Raw genomic sequence first — 17,238 nt, 5'->3', positions numbered from 1 at the left:
GTCAGAAAATCGCTGATCTAATTTGCCATATATGATTGAAGATTGTCGTGCACAAGGGTACGATAACGGCGCCAATATGAAAGGAGGTTACAACGGAGCACTACGTCTTATTCTCGACAAAAACTCGAATGCTGATTACTCGCCTTGTGCAACCCGCAGCTATGATAGCGTTTTCTTTTCTGGATAAAGTGTTACGCAAGCAAACAGGCAACGCCTTTACGGGGTATTTCGTTCTTTTGTGAAAATTCTTGCCTGCTCGCAACGCAAAAGCGTTACACTTTTACCCTGTATAAAATGGCGGTGTGGCAGTGCAACTTTGTGAAACTCTCAATTCGCTCTTAAGTTCCACATATACTCTGTTAATATGAGTGAATTTGGTGAGTTGAAATGTTCTTTGTATGCACTATAAATGTTGGCCATTTTCTGGGGTAGGAGTAACTCTATTGTTGTTGTTGTTGTTGTAGCGATAAGGTTGTTAAGGTGCTAGCCCGACCATCTCGGGAACGATTTATGTGACCACATTAAACCTTCAGGCCATCCCCTCCCTCCCCATCCCAAGTTCCATGAGGAGCTTGGGGTCGCCAGAGCCGCGTCTGTTAGTGAAACAGGATTCGCTGCGGATAGGTGAGGTTGACAATTAGGTTTGGGGAAGCTATATATTGCGCTGGCAACCTGCAGGGTTGCGCTACACAGCCCCTGGAATCTGATATTTTAGTCCCCTCTTACGCATACGCCAGGCATACCTACCGCGGGTATATTCTGACCCCCTAACCCGATGGGGTAGAGTATTACCATTTACTTAGGCAACAATTTATTTCAGAAAAGAAAACGCTATCAATTTATGTGGTGTTGATGCTGCAGAATGTTGTACGGCTGCAATTATTTTCTTCGGCAGCACTCCACAACGATGTGACATCCTCAAAAAAAATGTACCTAGCTCTCTTCATAGTCTTTCAGCCAAAAGCCAAATTTGACTGCGCAAGCATAAGGCGATCTTACCGGCATTCTCAAGTACATCAACAAGTTCGAATGTATCTTGCTGTCCTCAATTTGGTTCAAAACCCTACCATTAATGAAAGAAGCGTGGTCCTCCAAGCGAGAGACGCCACCACAGATGTTGAGGTCCGACATCTAGATGCCTTATTAGCTGATTTGAAGTTGATCAGGAACCAATGGGAAACAATTTTAAACGAATGCAAAACAGTTGCTATTCAATTGAACATATCGCCAAAGTTTCCGGACATTCGAAAGAGAAAACCCAAAAGGCGTTCTGAAGATAATTTAAATGAGATGATTACGGATGATTCAGAGTCTGATTTCAAAAACAATACATTCTTGGTGATCGTTGATTCGGTAATCACTGGCATTACTGAACGATTTGCAGCTATGAGAAATTTGAACGAAAAGTTTTCCTTTTTGTGGCAATTTAAGACATGGATGAAACTACGGTTCGGGCGAGCGCAGCAAAATTTGTCGAAACATACAAGTCGGATATTTCTCAAAGCTTAGAATTGAAATAGTTCACTTGAAACACATTTACGAAGCAAATTTTGATAAAGGTCTGTCACCATTGGAATTGCTAAATGCCGTCTATTTTCAAAATATGTATACAATTTTCCCCCAACTTTTGTATTGGTTTACGTACCTTTTGCACTTTACCTGTCACTGTATGTAGTGCAGAACGTTCCTTCAGCGTCCTTTCAAGAATGAAAGACTTTCATAGATCGTGTTCATCTAAAGAGCGAGTTTTAGGACTTGCCACGCTTTGTGTTGCATCCGTTTTGGCAAGACAGTTAAGTTTTGATATTATTATAAAAAATTTTGCAGCGAAAAAAGCAAGTAAAGCCACTCTTTGATATCCGAACATTCTATATTGAATAATTAAAATTTATAACCATAATTAAATTTATCAGAAATGTATGAAAATGTTACTAAATAACTAGAAAAGATTATTTGAAATAATATGCGGCTGTTAAAAGAGAATTTTATTTCTACGTTACAATAAAATAAAATATTCTGTGTTAATTTTATTGTCAGCTCTTAGCCAAAAATCATTTGATGTGGTAAAAATTTTTTTTGATGTAATCCATCAATAATGATTTATGAATGAAACGTCATTAATTCACGTTAATCAAATGCATTAGTGGATTTTTCATAGGGGGCCTGTAAATTTTTTTAGTCCCGGGCCCGGATTTTCTCTCATATGTTGTGATGCTGATATTGATGCCCTATTATGAGACAAATTCGATCTTCGACCGTGGTCGAAAGAGCTGATCGAACGAATTTTCATTCGGTATTACGACGCGCGTTCGATGAAGGCAAGCATTATTGTGAATTTCGATAAATTCAAAAGTTCACAATAGCACATTTCCAATACTCTGTCAAATAAAATAGAATAAATAAACAAAAGCAGAACTATTTATTAAATGCAAATATTAAAAATAAAAGTATGACTACAACGGAATTGTGGTTTGACGATTCGTCAGATGAAGAGGAAAGCTTACTGGAGCTAGCCAGAAGTAGGAGACGGGTAAGATGCTTCAAATCCTTTGGAAGTGAATTCCACCACGTAAGTGTGGCTTTCTAAATAAGTTGTTAAATTGTTGAAATTATAGGTTTTGTTTATAGATTTATTCAAAATTTCAAACTGTCCAAATAAGCGTTCATGGACTTGTTGTCCAGTACAGATGAACTGCTGCAGGAATGCACAAGAACCGAGTCTATTCCTAATATTTTTTTAATTTTGGCAACAGTTCCCCGATTTTGCGCTCAGGGATCCTACCAACCGAGCGTTGGAAACGAAAATGCACTCGGACTTGCCCAGCCGACTGTGTCTGTGGTGCTATCAAAGGTGTTGAATGTCTTGGAAAATTTTATTTGTGAAAGATGAATAAAATTGAATTACGAGGAGGCTGAGCTGCATCAAGCAAAGTTACATTTCTATAATGTGCAAGTTCCTTTGCTATATGGGGATTTTGTTCCATAATTGAAACCAGTCTTTCAAGCTGTTGCTTTGTACTCACGACCTTGGACCTATATAAAATTAATTCAAATAGTTTAAAATTACTAGTAGGTAGTAAAAAAGTAGAACATAAATACAAAAAACTTCCATTTTAAACAATTCTTTTTCTATTCGATACAGCATCGACTACAAATTTCTATTCGCTTGAAAATTAGATACACAACGAAAATTTCGACAGAGATGAGTTGTCATAATACCAATTTCAAATACGATTTTCGATGTTCGATAGCCAGCGAAGATCGAATAATGCTCATAATAGGGGCCAATAAAATTAATTCTAAGGAACTAAAGATAACAGATATTAAAGCTGGTAATAATGGTATTATGGTGATCGATAGTGTTGATGAAAATGAAAGAGAGAAAATAAAAGAAATAATGGACAAAGAAATTAGCAATGAATATGAGATAAAGATACCTCGTGAATATAAACCAAGACTATTTATAACAGGTATGCAATTTGAAAAGAATGGTGATGAATTAACTGAATGTCTACGAAAACAAAATAAATGCTTTGAACAGGGTGAAGTAAAAATTATTAAGCAATATAATGTTAAAGTTAGTCACAAAAATTATTATAATGCAATAGTTGAGGTGGATGTGGAAATATTTACTGAAGCGTTAAAATTAGATAAACTGAATATAGGATGGAAAAGGTGCAAAGTATACGATGGTGTTGATATAACAATGTGTTTTAAATGTAAAGGATACAACCATAAAGCTAGTGAATGCAAAAATGAAGATGTTTGTAGCAAATGCTTGGGTAAACATAAACCCATGGAGTGCAAGGAACAACCAAAAAACATGTGCATAAATTGTATTAGAGCTAATGAGAAATTAAATATAGGGATTGATACCAATCACCCGTGCAATAGCAGACATTGCCCTGTCTACTTAAAACACTTAAATGTAAAAAAACAGAGGCTAGGATATTAGCAACTAACAATCAGGCCACTGGCTCACCTGGACCATGCTAATGTTATGCAACGTAGAGTATCAAAGTACCAAAAAAGATCCACAAAGGACATCAACAATGACTTTAAATGCATCTATTTAAACATAAATAGCCTAGTAGCTAACAAATCAGAGTTGGAAGTGTTGGCGGAAGTTCATAGACCAGGCATCATACTGTGCTCTGAAACATGTACAACCAAAGATATTCTAGACAATGAATTAAAAATAGCAACCTATAAAATGATAAGATGTGATTCCCATAGCAGGCACACAGGAGGTGTGTTAGTTTATGTACATAGTACAATTGATGTTAAAGTAATCTATAATGATAACATAAATGAAAACGTTTGTTGCATTGTAATAAAACTGAAGAAGGTTGATAAAAAGTGGCAGATTGGAGTTCTGTACCACTCGCCGAGCACTAGTGATGCAGCTTTTGTTGAATACCTAAATGAAATTCTAATTGATAAATATGAGAAAAGTAACCATAATATAGTAGTCGGTGATTTTAATATTAATATTGTTACGAATATTAGCAAAACTAAGGAGTGCTGCCAGCTCTAAGCCGATCTAAGCAGTGACGTGAATGCACATCAATAATTCAATCATTATGTATCTACATAAACGAATCAATAATTGCGTCTACACATATGTACACATTCCGACGAGCAACATTTACATACAAGGCAGCGAGAGATGAGATGTCACACACCGATGAATTTACTTATACGCTTATGTGTGTGCGGGAGACTGTAAACTACAAACACATGCATATACCTTATCTGAGTTGTCACAAGAGAGAGCAATAATTTGTGCACGTAGTTGTGGCTGGCGATTTTGTAGCCGAAACAACTAGTAACTTCTGGAAATCGAAGAGCCTAGAAGTATGCAGCGTAAACTATAAAAGCGATGCAGGCGAGTAAGAAGTAATTCAGTTTGATTTGAGTTGTCAAGCAGTTTGATTAAGACGATATCTAGCGAGCAATAGCAGTGCTATTTTGAATAGTAGAGTTTCATTGAGCTATCAATCAGTGTGGTTATTAAGCAAGCTATTCGTTGCACAGTTTGTTATTGTGAAGTACTTTAATAAAGGCCATTTTGCATTATTACAAATTGGAGTTATTTATTCAACAGTTTAGTGATTCGAACTTAGCAGAGGATTACAAATAAGAGGATTTACAAGCAAATTCGTTACAATTGGTGTCAGAAGAGGAATTGTTGAATAAATTCCAAAGGACAACAAGGACATGGCAAAGTTCGGTGAATTAAAGATCCAGCAACTAAAGAAGGAGTTGGAGACCCGTGGATTGAATACAAGCGGCGTTAAACTTGAACTTCAGGCCCGGCTACGAGAGGCAATGGAAGCAGAAGGAATTGATGTGGAAGAGCATGTCTTTCATCTTGATAGCGAGGAGACAACAAAAATTGAAGAGAAAAACGAAACATCGCAGACGGTTACCAGTACAGACTTGAACATGATTTTAGCTGCAATATCTGCTCAAACATCGACAGTGTCATCTCAACTGGCAGAACAGCAAACATATATGGAATCGCAGGAGAACCGACTAACATCGAAGATTGAAGCACAACTTGAAGAACAGAAGACGTATATGGTATCCCAACTGGAGTCGCAGGAAACCCGTATAACATCCAAGATGGAAACGCAATTGGACGAACAGAAGACATATATGGCATCCCAACTGGAATCGCAGGAGACACGCATAACATCAAAGATGGAAGAACAAGAAGAGCGCTTATCATTACAGGTGGCACAAATGTCTTCACAGTTAGAAGCACAGGAAGCAAGGGTAACATCAAAGCTGGAAGCGCAGGATGCAAAAATCGCTCAATTTCAGGCAGAAGTCGATGATTTGAAGGGTCGTATGGAGCAGTTACAATTAAATCGTCCAGCAGTTTCAGCGAGTAATCCAAAGGTAAAAACACCATCCTTTGACGGTTCTGTTCCTTTCCAGGTCTTTAAGCTACAGTTTGAGAAGACCGCAGCAGTGAACAACTGGAATGTGGAAGATAAAGTTGCCGCGCTCTTCGTAGCATTGAAAGGACCAGCTGCAGAAATCTTACAGACTATTCCAGAGTACGAACGGAACAGTTATGACGCATTGATGGCTGCTGTAGAACGACGTTATGGAAGCGAGCATAGAAAACAGATATTCCAAATTGAGTTGCAAAACCGCTACCAAAAAGCAAATGAGACATTGCAGGAATTTGCTTCAGATGTTGAAAGGTTGGCTCATCTCGCAAATGCGGACGCACCCGTGGAATACACCGAGAGGGTAAAAATCCAGAGTTTTATAAATGGCATACGAGACGTAGAAACGAAGCGAGCTACATACGCGAACCCAAAACTGACATTTGCTGAAACGGTATCACATGCATTGACTCAGGAAACTGCCTCCCTATTAAGTAAACCAGCATATAAGGCTCATCGTGTAAAAGTAGAAAGGCCAGAATGGGTAGACACAATTTTGGAAGCACTGAAGGGATCTCAACAGAAGAATGCCGGAGTTATTAAATGTTTCAAGTGCGGCAACCCAGGTCACATTGCACGTCATTGCGATCTTGGTCCTAATAGTTCCAACAATGTGGGTGGCCATAAACGCAAAGCTGGAGGAGATGAGCAAGAGCGAGTAAGAGGTAGAGAGCTTTATCCAGCTGTTGAATGTCCTGTGATATCTGTGTCGCAAATCGGAAGGAAATCAAGCAGTCTTACCGTCAGAGGGAATGTGGATGGTAAAGAGCGTGTACTGACTGTAGATACGGGGGCATCTCATTCCTTGATTCGATCTGATTTGGTCTACAGGAGAGTAAAGTCATTACCTGGAGCAAGGTTGCGTACGGTAACAGGCGAATATAATCAAGTCCAAGGCGAAGTGGTATGTGAGGTATTAATTGGAAAAGTCAAGGTTCTACACAAATTCGTTGTGGCGGAGATCGTTGATGAAGTCATATTGGGAGTGGACTTCTTGGTTGACCATGACGTCAGGATCGATATGCGGAGGAAAATTATGCGCTATAAGAACCAGGACATACCACTTAACTTTAGTTTGGGAAAAGGGTTCAGCAATAATCGGGTACTGGTGGAAAAGACTCGACAAAGACCACGAAAGTCAAAGGCAAAGGTTGATAGATCGAATGGGCCAAATAAATCAAAATCAAAAGTACCTGCGAGAGAAACACTGGCATTGACAAAACCTAAAAGACGCAGGAAAACGAAGCAACGAATTTCCGAGAAAGAATGCGAGGGTAGTTTCAAGCCGGAGCGCACTACTCTTGTGAAATGTGGGAACGATACCGATTATGCAAAGCAAATCCGTCCAGCGCAAGCTCTACGAAGTGGTTCATTGACCAAACAACAGAGTGTGAAGGAACGGCCCAGGGTAATGAGTAGTAAGATGAAACACTGGCATGACAAGAACTCTAATTCGGAAGGTTTCTTGGCGGGAGATTTGGTACTGTTAAACAACCCTCACCGGCGGAAAGGTGTTCCAGCCAAATTTCGGTGCAGTTGGGAAGGCCCGTACAAAGTTGTGAAGAAGATCAGTGATACCATCTACCGCATACAAACCACTGGGAAACCACGGAGTAGAAGAGTGGTACATTTGGCGATGCTAGCAGCGTTTAGATCGAGAGATTTGTCTGATCGGGACGATCAGACTTAGGTGGAGGGCAGTGTTACGAATATTAGCAAAACTAAGGAGTGCTGCCAGCTCTAAGCCGATCTAAGCAGTGACGTGAATGCACATCAATAATTCAATTATTATGTATCTACATAAACGAATCAATAATTGCGTCTACACATATGTACACATTCCGACGAGCAACATTTACATACAAGGCAGCGAGAGATGAGATGTCACACACCGATGAATTTACTTATACGCTTATGTGTGTGCGGGAGACTGTAAACTACAAACACATGCATATACCTTATCTGAGTTGTCACAAGAGAGAGCAATAATTTGTGCACGTAGTTGTGGCTGGCGATTTTGTAGCCGAAACAACTAGTAACTTCTGGAAATCGAAGAGCCTAGAAGTATGCAGCGTAAACTATAAAAGCGATGCAGGCGAGTAAGAAGTAATTCAGTTTGATTTGAGTTGTCAAGCAGTTTGATTAAGACGATATCTAGCGAGCAATAGCAGTGCTATTTTGAATAGTAGAGTTTCATTGAGCTATCAATCAGTGTGGTTATTAAGCAAGCTATTCGTTGCACAGTTTGTTATTGTGAAGTACTTTAATAAAGGCCATTTTGCATTATTACAAATTGGAGTTATTTATTCAACAGTTTAGTGATTCGAACTTAGCAGAGGATTACAAATAAGAGGATTTACAAGCAAATTCGTTACAATATGAACTGCATTTCAACATATAGTACTAAATTAAATGAGATATTTGCTGTGATGGGGATGAGCCAAAAAATAGAATTTAATACGCGAATCACAGATACAAGTGAATCGAAAATTGATCTATTATTTTCAAACTCGGATGAAATTCTCTGTAATAATTTGCAGGAATACAAAATATCTGATCATGAAACTATAAAATTTAATATTAAAACGTCCAAAGTATACAAGATGAGACTGACCAAGAAAATCATAGCATGGGACAAATATAATAGTGATATTTTAATAAGCATCCTTAGATCATTTAACTTCAACTTTACTATAAACTTATCAATTGATGTAAAAGTCGAATTAATTAATAATATAATGATTCAGGCTATGGAAAGTTTAACCTACGAGAAAGAAGTGCATATCAAGTTAATGAATAAATGGTATGACAGAGAATTGGCACAAATGAATAAATATAAATACAATATGTACACGCGTTCGTTACAAACTGGAGAGTGGGATGAATATAAAAATATAAATAGGTCTTACAAAAAATTAGTCAAATTAAAAAAAAATAAAGTATATGGAGAATAAAATCATGTTGAATGAATATAATGCTAAAGAAATGTGGAAATATCTCAAACAAACGGTCAACCAAACTAAAGATAGCGAAGGGATAAAAAAGGTGATACTGGATGGCATACTGGTTGAAAACGAAACCGATCTGGCGAATGGTCTAAATAGATTTTTTGTAAACAGTGTGATTGAAATTAATAATAACATCGAAACCTGTCAAGTAGCACTAGAGGATACACAAGTCCATTCAAAATTAAAGTTTGCTGAAATTACCACCGATGATGTTATTAATATCCTAACAGACTTTAAATATAAAATAGGTGGAAGAAAACTGCTATCCGAAGGTGTACTAAAAGATTGTATATTGTATACCGGATATTTCTATGCTCAAATAATCAATAACAGCTTAGAAGATGGTGTAGTACCTGAAATGTGGAAAACGTCAACAATAATACCTGTGGAAAAAGTTAAAAAGACAATGCAACCTGAAGAACTTAGACCCATAAATACCCTGCCAAGTGATGCTAAAATTCTCGAAGTCGTTGTTAAGAATCAGTTGGTGAATCAGCTTGAAGTAAATAATATACTAGTCTACCAACAGTCAGGATTTAGGAAAAAACACTCCTGTGAGACAGCGCTGAATTTGGTGATATCTGATTGGAAAGAAGAGCTAAACAACAAAAAAGTAGTGGTTTCAGTTTTCCTTGACCTCAAAAGAGCTTTTGAAACGGTGGATAGAGAGATATTAATAAAAAAAATGCAGCGGATTGGTATAACTGGTATTGAACTTAAATGGTTCCGCAGCTATTTGAAGCAGAGAAAGCAGAAAACAGTTATAAATGCTGTGACGTCGGATGAATTAGAGGTACCCATAGGGTTACCTCAAGGCTCAGTATTGGCACCTATATTATTTCTTATATACATAAATGACATAGTAAATGCTATCAAAGGTTGTGAAATTAGACTTTTTGCGGATGATGCATTAATTATGATAAGTGAAAATAATATTAATACTGCTCTCGCCAAAATTCAACATGAACTAAATAACTTGTATAAATGGTTGTGTGGTAATAGACTGAAACTAAACATAAATAAAACTAAATATATGATAATAACAAGGAGGAATATCAATGAGGAGGATATAGCCGAGCTAAAAATAAATGATGAAATCATACAAAGAGTTAACAGTATAAAATACTTAGGAATAATAATTGATAATAAACTCTAATTTGAAGATCATATAAATTATACAATTAAAAAAGTTGCCAATAATATAGGAGTGATGCAGAGAACAACTAAATTCATTCTGAAAAAGTACAAAAAAATCTTATATAAAACAGTTATAGAACCGCACTTCGTGTACTGCCCGTCCATTCTATTCATAATATCGGATAAAGAAGTAGACAAGCTCCAAAAGCTTCAAAATAGATGCATGAGATTTATTCTTCAGAAACCTAGAGATACACGAACGGCTGACATGTTGAAGACTTTAGACTGGTTAAGTGTGAAACAAAAGATTTTTTTCCACTCCACGAAATTCATATTTAATATCAAACATGGAAATGTACCTGATTATTTAAATAAAAATATAGCATTAGTTGAGCAAACTCATAACATAAATACGAGGAGCAAACATAATTTCAAATTGCCGTTTTTTAGAACTGAAATTGATCAACAGAACATTTTCTACAAGGGTCTGAAAAGTTATGATCTGCCTATGGATATAAAAAGTTGCAACCAAATAACAAAACAAAATTATATGAATATTGCAAAACCTTAGCTATAAGATAAAAAACTGTAATATTTTCAAATTTATGAATTAGGCTTCTGGCCGTAATAAATAAATAATCTAATCTAATCTAATCTCTCTACGGCCCTGGTTCGAAGACGCCAGAGGGGATTGAAGCCAGTCTCCGGACCCAGAACCAAAATATCAGTACCTCTAAAAGCACATACGAGCAGCTTTCAAACGGAAGTATTTGCCATATGTTGGTGCGCTAAGCTGAACCTTCAGCGCTGATACTCCAATGAAACAATTGCCATACTCAGTCAGACAGCCAGGCCCCACTAAAGGCAATTGTGACGTTCGAAATAAAGTCAGCACTGGTCCTTGGGTGCACAACGTAGTACTGTTGGACTGGGTCCCAGGCCACAGGGGAGTACAGGGTAATGAGCAGGCGGACTCTAGTGTTTAATTTGTTGCGTCCCTCCCACAAATTATCATCCTCCCAGCAGATCCATACAGCGGTCTGCGCCATACTCTCCTCCTCCGGGAAGGTATCGAACCCAATCCGTGTCCTTCTCCTGACCCCGGTCATGAGAAATGGTTTTGCTGCGTTTGCCGGAAAAGAATCTTTTTAGGACGGTCATACTCTTGTCAGTGTGTCACGTTCAAGGGATGGTTGCATCGGACAGGTTGCTCTGGGCTTGATCCCAAAACCCGACGTCCTCGTAACTTTTACAAATCTTTTGTGGCTTCTTGTTGTTCACGCCCTCATTACATTATGAGAAAATACGGCACCTGAGAACACAGCCGTATGAAGCTTAAAAACACAAGCAGGTCCTGAGTGAACTCCACAAACAGGCGGCGGACCTCTATGCCAGGAATTGCCCGGTGAATCCTGTACTCAAAGAAAAAAACTAGCAGAGTAGGAACGCACTCTCCCTAAGGAAACGGGAGTCACTCTAGCCCAACTTCGATCTGGATACTGTAACAGGTTAAACTCTTACTTATCCAGAATCAACCCCGACATACAAAACATATGTCCTCCTTATAATGTGTCCCCACATGACACCAACCATGTCTTTAGCTGTATTGTGGAATCAACGCCTCTAACACTCCTCTCATTATGGTCCACCCCTGTTGAAACTTTCTGTTTCCTCGGACTCCCGTTAGAGGACATTGATGACAATTTGTGATCTGTCGCACCTATTGGATGGGGCGAAGCACTGCTACAACAAGAGCAGGCGGACAACCCGGAAAGAGAGGCAGGAACTGCATGACCCATCGATCCCGAGCCGTTCCTGTTAGTTGGCTCACATGGGCATTTATTAAAGAAGGGGGGGGGGGGGGGGGGGGGGGAGAGAGAGGAGAAGAACACTGGAGCAATACGCCAGGTTTGAGACCATCTAAGTTACTGTTAGGAAGTTATTGCACAAGTCGCTGCAGGGCAATAATAGACCTATCGAAAGATAACCGAAGAATCCCAAGAGCTATTCTTACAGGGCATTATAGACTGAGCAGCCGTATGCAGAAAGTGGGCATACTATCGAATAACACATGCCGATTTTGTGATCGATTAGCAGACGGCGGACCATATCCTCCAAGAATACGAAGCAATCTCAAAACGTAGGGCTAAGTTTATGGGCTCACCATGGCCAGTGCATTCCCACATTTAATCCCTCAAGCCAAGAACTCTGCTAGGGTTCATCAAAGAAGTCGGCTACGATGAGGTGCTGTGAAGGAGATGTGCAAGTCACTGTGCAATACTCAATAAATTATCTATCTACGTTCCGGTAACAAGCACCATTGAGGTACTAACCCGACCATCTCCGGACCTATTGATATGACTACATTGAACCTTCTAGGGATTGGATATTAATAATGACCGCAATGCGAAAGTCTTCTAAAATTTACCATTCTCCATGGAATGCTACATATATAACTTCCCACGTTTTGAATCAGTAATGAAAAGAGCAAAATTTACTAAAATTTTAACTGCTTGTGGGTAAGGTGTTGATGTCCTCCCTTAACGCAATGTAATGGCAACGGCGACGCAGGGAAAATAATAAAAATCCTATAAATCTACTGATCATAATTAATTAATCCCTCCCTTTCTATGCAGTTGTATGAATACATACATATGGGTTTTGTTCTCCAAAGCTATTTAAAGAAATCAATTGGTATTTACATGAACTTCGAACTCTTTGGTATTTGCCTTCTTCAGTTGATTATCAACAAAAGCATGACAAATTATCACCAACAAATTCATACATGTTGTTTATATATTTAATATGGTAGGCAATTTACTTACCCTTTCTGGTGCGATGATCCTGGACAATCAGGCCTGACTAGACGAGATTTATTTTGCTTTAACATAGCGTGCTTAACGCGAACCATATCATGTTAGGGCACAATTTCGATTATGCAACCAATCAAAGAAATGTCGTGCTTGCAGCAGCTCCCGGTGGCGGCACATAAACATCAGTTGCATGCGGATCAGTTGCATTTTTTGCTTTGGCTACCTATTCAATTTTAATTCACATTACATTATCTACTATTGCAATTTTTAATCAATACAAATCAATATAAATTACAGAAGCAAATACTGGCAAACCAAGATGCGTAGTTCCACCCTTTTTTGGGAAAATACATCCAACCAATTTTGCACCGTATTCCAAAGCATGTTGGTTGTGGAAAGTACCTTGTTTACCGGTAAATCCTTTGCAAATGCCACGTGAATCTGCATTTAATTGTAGGTTTCTTGTTGTTTTGGCATATCCTGAGCGGAATCGCACCCCGCAGAGATGATATATATTAGAATATAACATTTTTTGGTAGTAGTGCAGTTTACGGTACCCACCCTAAAAATGGGCTAAGATTTTCGAGTGAGGTATCAAAAGACGCGTATTAATCTCGAGAACAATAATCCGAAGGCGGAAAAGAAAAATGATATCTCTGTCCGGAGATATTTGCAGTTGAAGTTGGCGATTTTCATGTGGTTGTGTTGTGTTTACCCACAAAAAAATTTGTGCATCATCGTGGCGGTAGCGACGGTTATACCACTCACCCGGATTTGGCATGGCGTAGCACAGGGTTATTTTTTATAAGCGCGGCCGAAGGCCGCCAACACAGAAAGGTGTTCTGCGCAAAAATACTATGGATCCCACCCCCGGTTTCGGAGGGACCACGGGTCTTTTTTTGGGTTTTTCGTTAATATCTTTTGAACGGGTAAAAAAAGTTAACTTCCGCTTTCGGATTCTTGATCTAGACGTGAATACGCGTCTTTTGATACCTCACTCGAAAATTTTGGCCCAAATCTCGGTGCGTACCGTAAACTGCACTATTACCAAAGTTAACTTCCGCTTTCGGATTCTTGATCTAGTCGTGAATACGCGTCTTTTGATACCTCACTCGAAAATTTTGGCCCAAATTTGGGTGGGTACCGTAAACTGCACTATTACCAGCACTTTTTTAGTTTAGTTACCACAATTATAGATTTTCATCGTTTTAAAATGTTTCCCGGAACATAGTGTACACTATGTCCCCGAATAATTAATAAATTGTATTAAGATGACGCTGTCATTTCGATGACAGCGAGAAACGTCGATGTGTTAGTGGAGAGCGAAAAAAGCTTTGAATGTGTAGGTGAACTAGTTACCTCCGTCTTGCAGGGTACGATACGGTTATGACCTTAACCGCCAAATACACGACACGAACATTTCGGCGAACATTCCGCAATCTTGTTCGCAGCTTTGGCCATACACCATACGAACTTTTGGCCAAACATTAGTTCTCTTTCAGACAGCGATGAATACGGACAACAATTGTGCTGCAGCAATATTGCTCGCTGTGGCAATTAAGCGTAAAAAAAATTTATACATTTCAATAAATTCACTCAGAAATTTTTTATTGTCCATTTTACTTTTGCGCGCACGTCTGTTCCGTTCAGAAATTACTACGATTATGAGCTATTTCGCCATACACGCACGAACAGTTCGCGCAAATGTTCGCCAAAAATTAAAATATTTTAATTTTTGGCGAACATTTGCGCGAACTGGCAAACACCACCATACACGACAGAAAAGATCGGGGATTCAAGGGGTTGTGTAGCGCAATATATAGCTTCTCCAACCCAATTGTCAAGTTCACCTTCGAGCGGCGAATCCCGTTTCACTAACAGACGAGGCTCTGACGACCCCAAGCTCCTCATGGAACTTGGGGGTGGGGAGGGAGGGATGGCTTGAAGGTTTAATGTGGCCATATAAATCGTTCCCGAGATGGTCGGGCCTGCACCTTAATGGTGCTGTGTTAACGGAGCGTATCGGATCTGTATCCGACAAAGGACCATCACATCGATAACACTCCCCAAAGCCTTCGGGGAGTAACTAATCGCTACAACAACAACAACAACAACAGAAAAGGTCGCAGAAACATGACATAACGGGAATGTTCGCGAAAATGTTCGTGTCGTGTATTTGGCGCTTTAGCGGCACCAATAATCGATTGAATTGATTCTCATAAGGTTGGTCGAATCAGCTGTTAAAAGGGTACCGATACAGTTACCGATAAAACGCCAATGTCTTCAACTTTAAGTAAGTTGCAACGCATGTTTAGGGCATTAGTTAATTAGCTTGCAAGTGGCACGAATAAAGAAATTGTGACGTTTAATCTGAAATCGTTCCTTGTTTCAATTCACAAGTATCGGAGGACAGTGAGTTCTTCCGGATGTCGTTTTCTTTTGAATTTTGAGCATTTTGAGTCATCTCTGCACTTTTGTTGTTTTTAAAGGCCTTTTTTCTGTTTATGGCGCAGGACAGCAGAGTTGGCAATAACCCCGCTCAGTCGTCATGACTTGCCACAGTGCACCACTAGATCATGTCGACTGCCTTCCTTGCTGCTCCACTGTAGATGCGTTTTCATAACATCCCGTTGGAGGATATTGATGAAAATTTGTGATCGGTCGCGCCTATTGGCAAAGATTTTTGAAGAATAAAGATGTTGCATGCGCGAAAAATAGTGTGAAGCAACCTTCACAAAACTCTAGTAAGTCACATTCACCACTCACCATAGACGAATGTTGTTGTTGTAGCGATAAGGTTGCTCCCCGAAGGCTTTGGGGAGTGTTATCGATGTGATGGTCCTTTGCCGGATACAGATCTGGCACGCTCCGGTAACACAACACCATTATGGTACTAGCCCGACCATCGCGGGAACGATTTATATGGCCACATTAAACCTTCAGGCCATCCCTCCCTTCTCACCACAAGTTCCCTGAGCAGCTTTTGGTTGCCAGAGCGTCGTCTGTTAGTGAAACGGGATTCGCCGTTCGAAGGTGAGGTTGACAATTGGTTTGGAGAAGCTATATATTGCGCTACACAACCCCCTGAACCCCACCATAGCAGAATGTGTTAAACTACCACTGTCTGTATTTATTATTTAACAATTATCTGGGCAGTTTTTATTCATATAATATGTTCAGAATTTATATTTTCACACTCTAAAACTACAATCAGTGTATTTTGTGTGCTTAAATTATGTTAAAAATTGTGTTAAAGTTTGTGGTGTGTTGAAAGAGACCTATTCGATTTTTGTGAAGCTCCGCTGCTTTCCACCGAAGGGGTTAGCAAGTGAAATTATTTTTCCAACTCTTTGGTAATACTGTTTTCACACAGAAACTTAATGATCTCATTTCACCTGCTAATGAAATCGTAATTTTTTTGCTTTCACACAGAAGTAACTGCTCGATTAGTATGAAGGATGAGACAGACAATCATGGCGGAATGATACAAGGTGGGAGCATGGTGACATACATACAAACAAAAAAAATTCCATGTACTTGTAAATTCGATGGACAAATGTCAAAATCGTACTGCGCCGGTAGTTTATCTATCAAATCAAATAAAAAAGGTTATAATCAGCTGTTCGATGCGGCCACCTTGTATCGTTCCGCCATGCAGACAATGACATTTCTTTGACAAATGACATTTTTAAGGACTGAACACACGAAAAACTAAGAAGCGGAAACGGAACGCTGCCAACAGAGTTGCATTGTGCTTTTGACTTCATTAGGCATTCGATCAGCTACTAATGAAATAATAATAGATTCGAATTTTGTAGGGAAGATTGAGCTCAATAAGCGTCTTAATGTAGAAAATTGCCTTTATTATTCAATAAGCCGTCTGTGTGAAAATAGTATAACTTTTCTAACATTTTTCGCAAGTAAAAACTGCAATATAACAAATGAATACGACACAAAATATGTTAGAAAGTATTTCTTTTGTATAGGCAGAATGTTTATACCAGTGCTTCGCGAAATTTTTTATGTGAATGGGCAAGGCGAAATAAAGTTCAATTGATAAGTCTGAAGTTCCTTCATATTTACAAACACGAATTTTGTAGGGAAGCTTAAGCTCAATAAGCGTCTTAATGTAGAAAATTGCCTTTATTATTCAATAAGCCGTCTGTGTGAAAATAGTATAACTTTTCTAACATTTTTCGCAAGTAAAAACTGCAATATAACAAATGAATACGACACAAAATATGTTAGAAAGTATTTCTTTTGTATAGGCAGAATGTTTATACCAGTGCTTCGCGAAATTTTTTATGTGAATGGGCA

The 17,238-nt window shown here is 38.8% G+C and overlaps 1 protein-coding gene across 9 annotated transcripts in view; it reads right to left on the bottom strand.

The window, feature by feature from the left end:
• The window catches only part of LOC137244139 (protein transport protein Sec24C-like), a 625,388-nt gene extending 608,377 nt beyond the window's left edge, over positions 1-17,011 (bottom strand). Inside the window, exons 1-4 of one of the 9 annotated variants that reach the window (XR_010950809.1) lie at positions 14,029-17,011; positions 13,324-13,914; positions 12,934-13,144; positions 1,646-1,868 (exon numbers count right to left, since the gene is read on the bottom strand). The gene's annotated coding sequence lies outside the window, so the exon portion shown is untranslated. Of the gene's footprint in view, positions 1-1,645; positions 1,869-12,933; positions 13,915-14,028 lie in introns of all 9 variants that reach the window. The other 8 variants (XR_010950805.1, XR_010950810.1, XR_010950812.1 and 5 more) reach the window with 8 other exon arrangements.
• Positions 17,012-17,238: the final 227 nt, after the last annotated feature.

The sequence above is a fragment of the Eurosta solidaginis genome, chromosome 3, assembly GCF_040869045.1.
Source record: "Eurosta solidaginis isolate ZX-2024a chromosome 3, ASM4086904v1, whole genome shotgun sequence".
NCBI classification, from domain to species: Eukaryota; Metazoa; Arthropoda; class Insecta; order Diptera; family Tephritidae; genus Eurosta; species Eurosta solidaginis.
The sequence above is the reverse complement of the archived record's forward strand: the minus strand, read 5'-3'. Positions and strand labels throughout refer to the sequence as shown.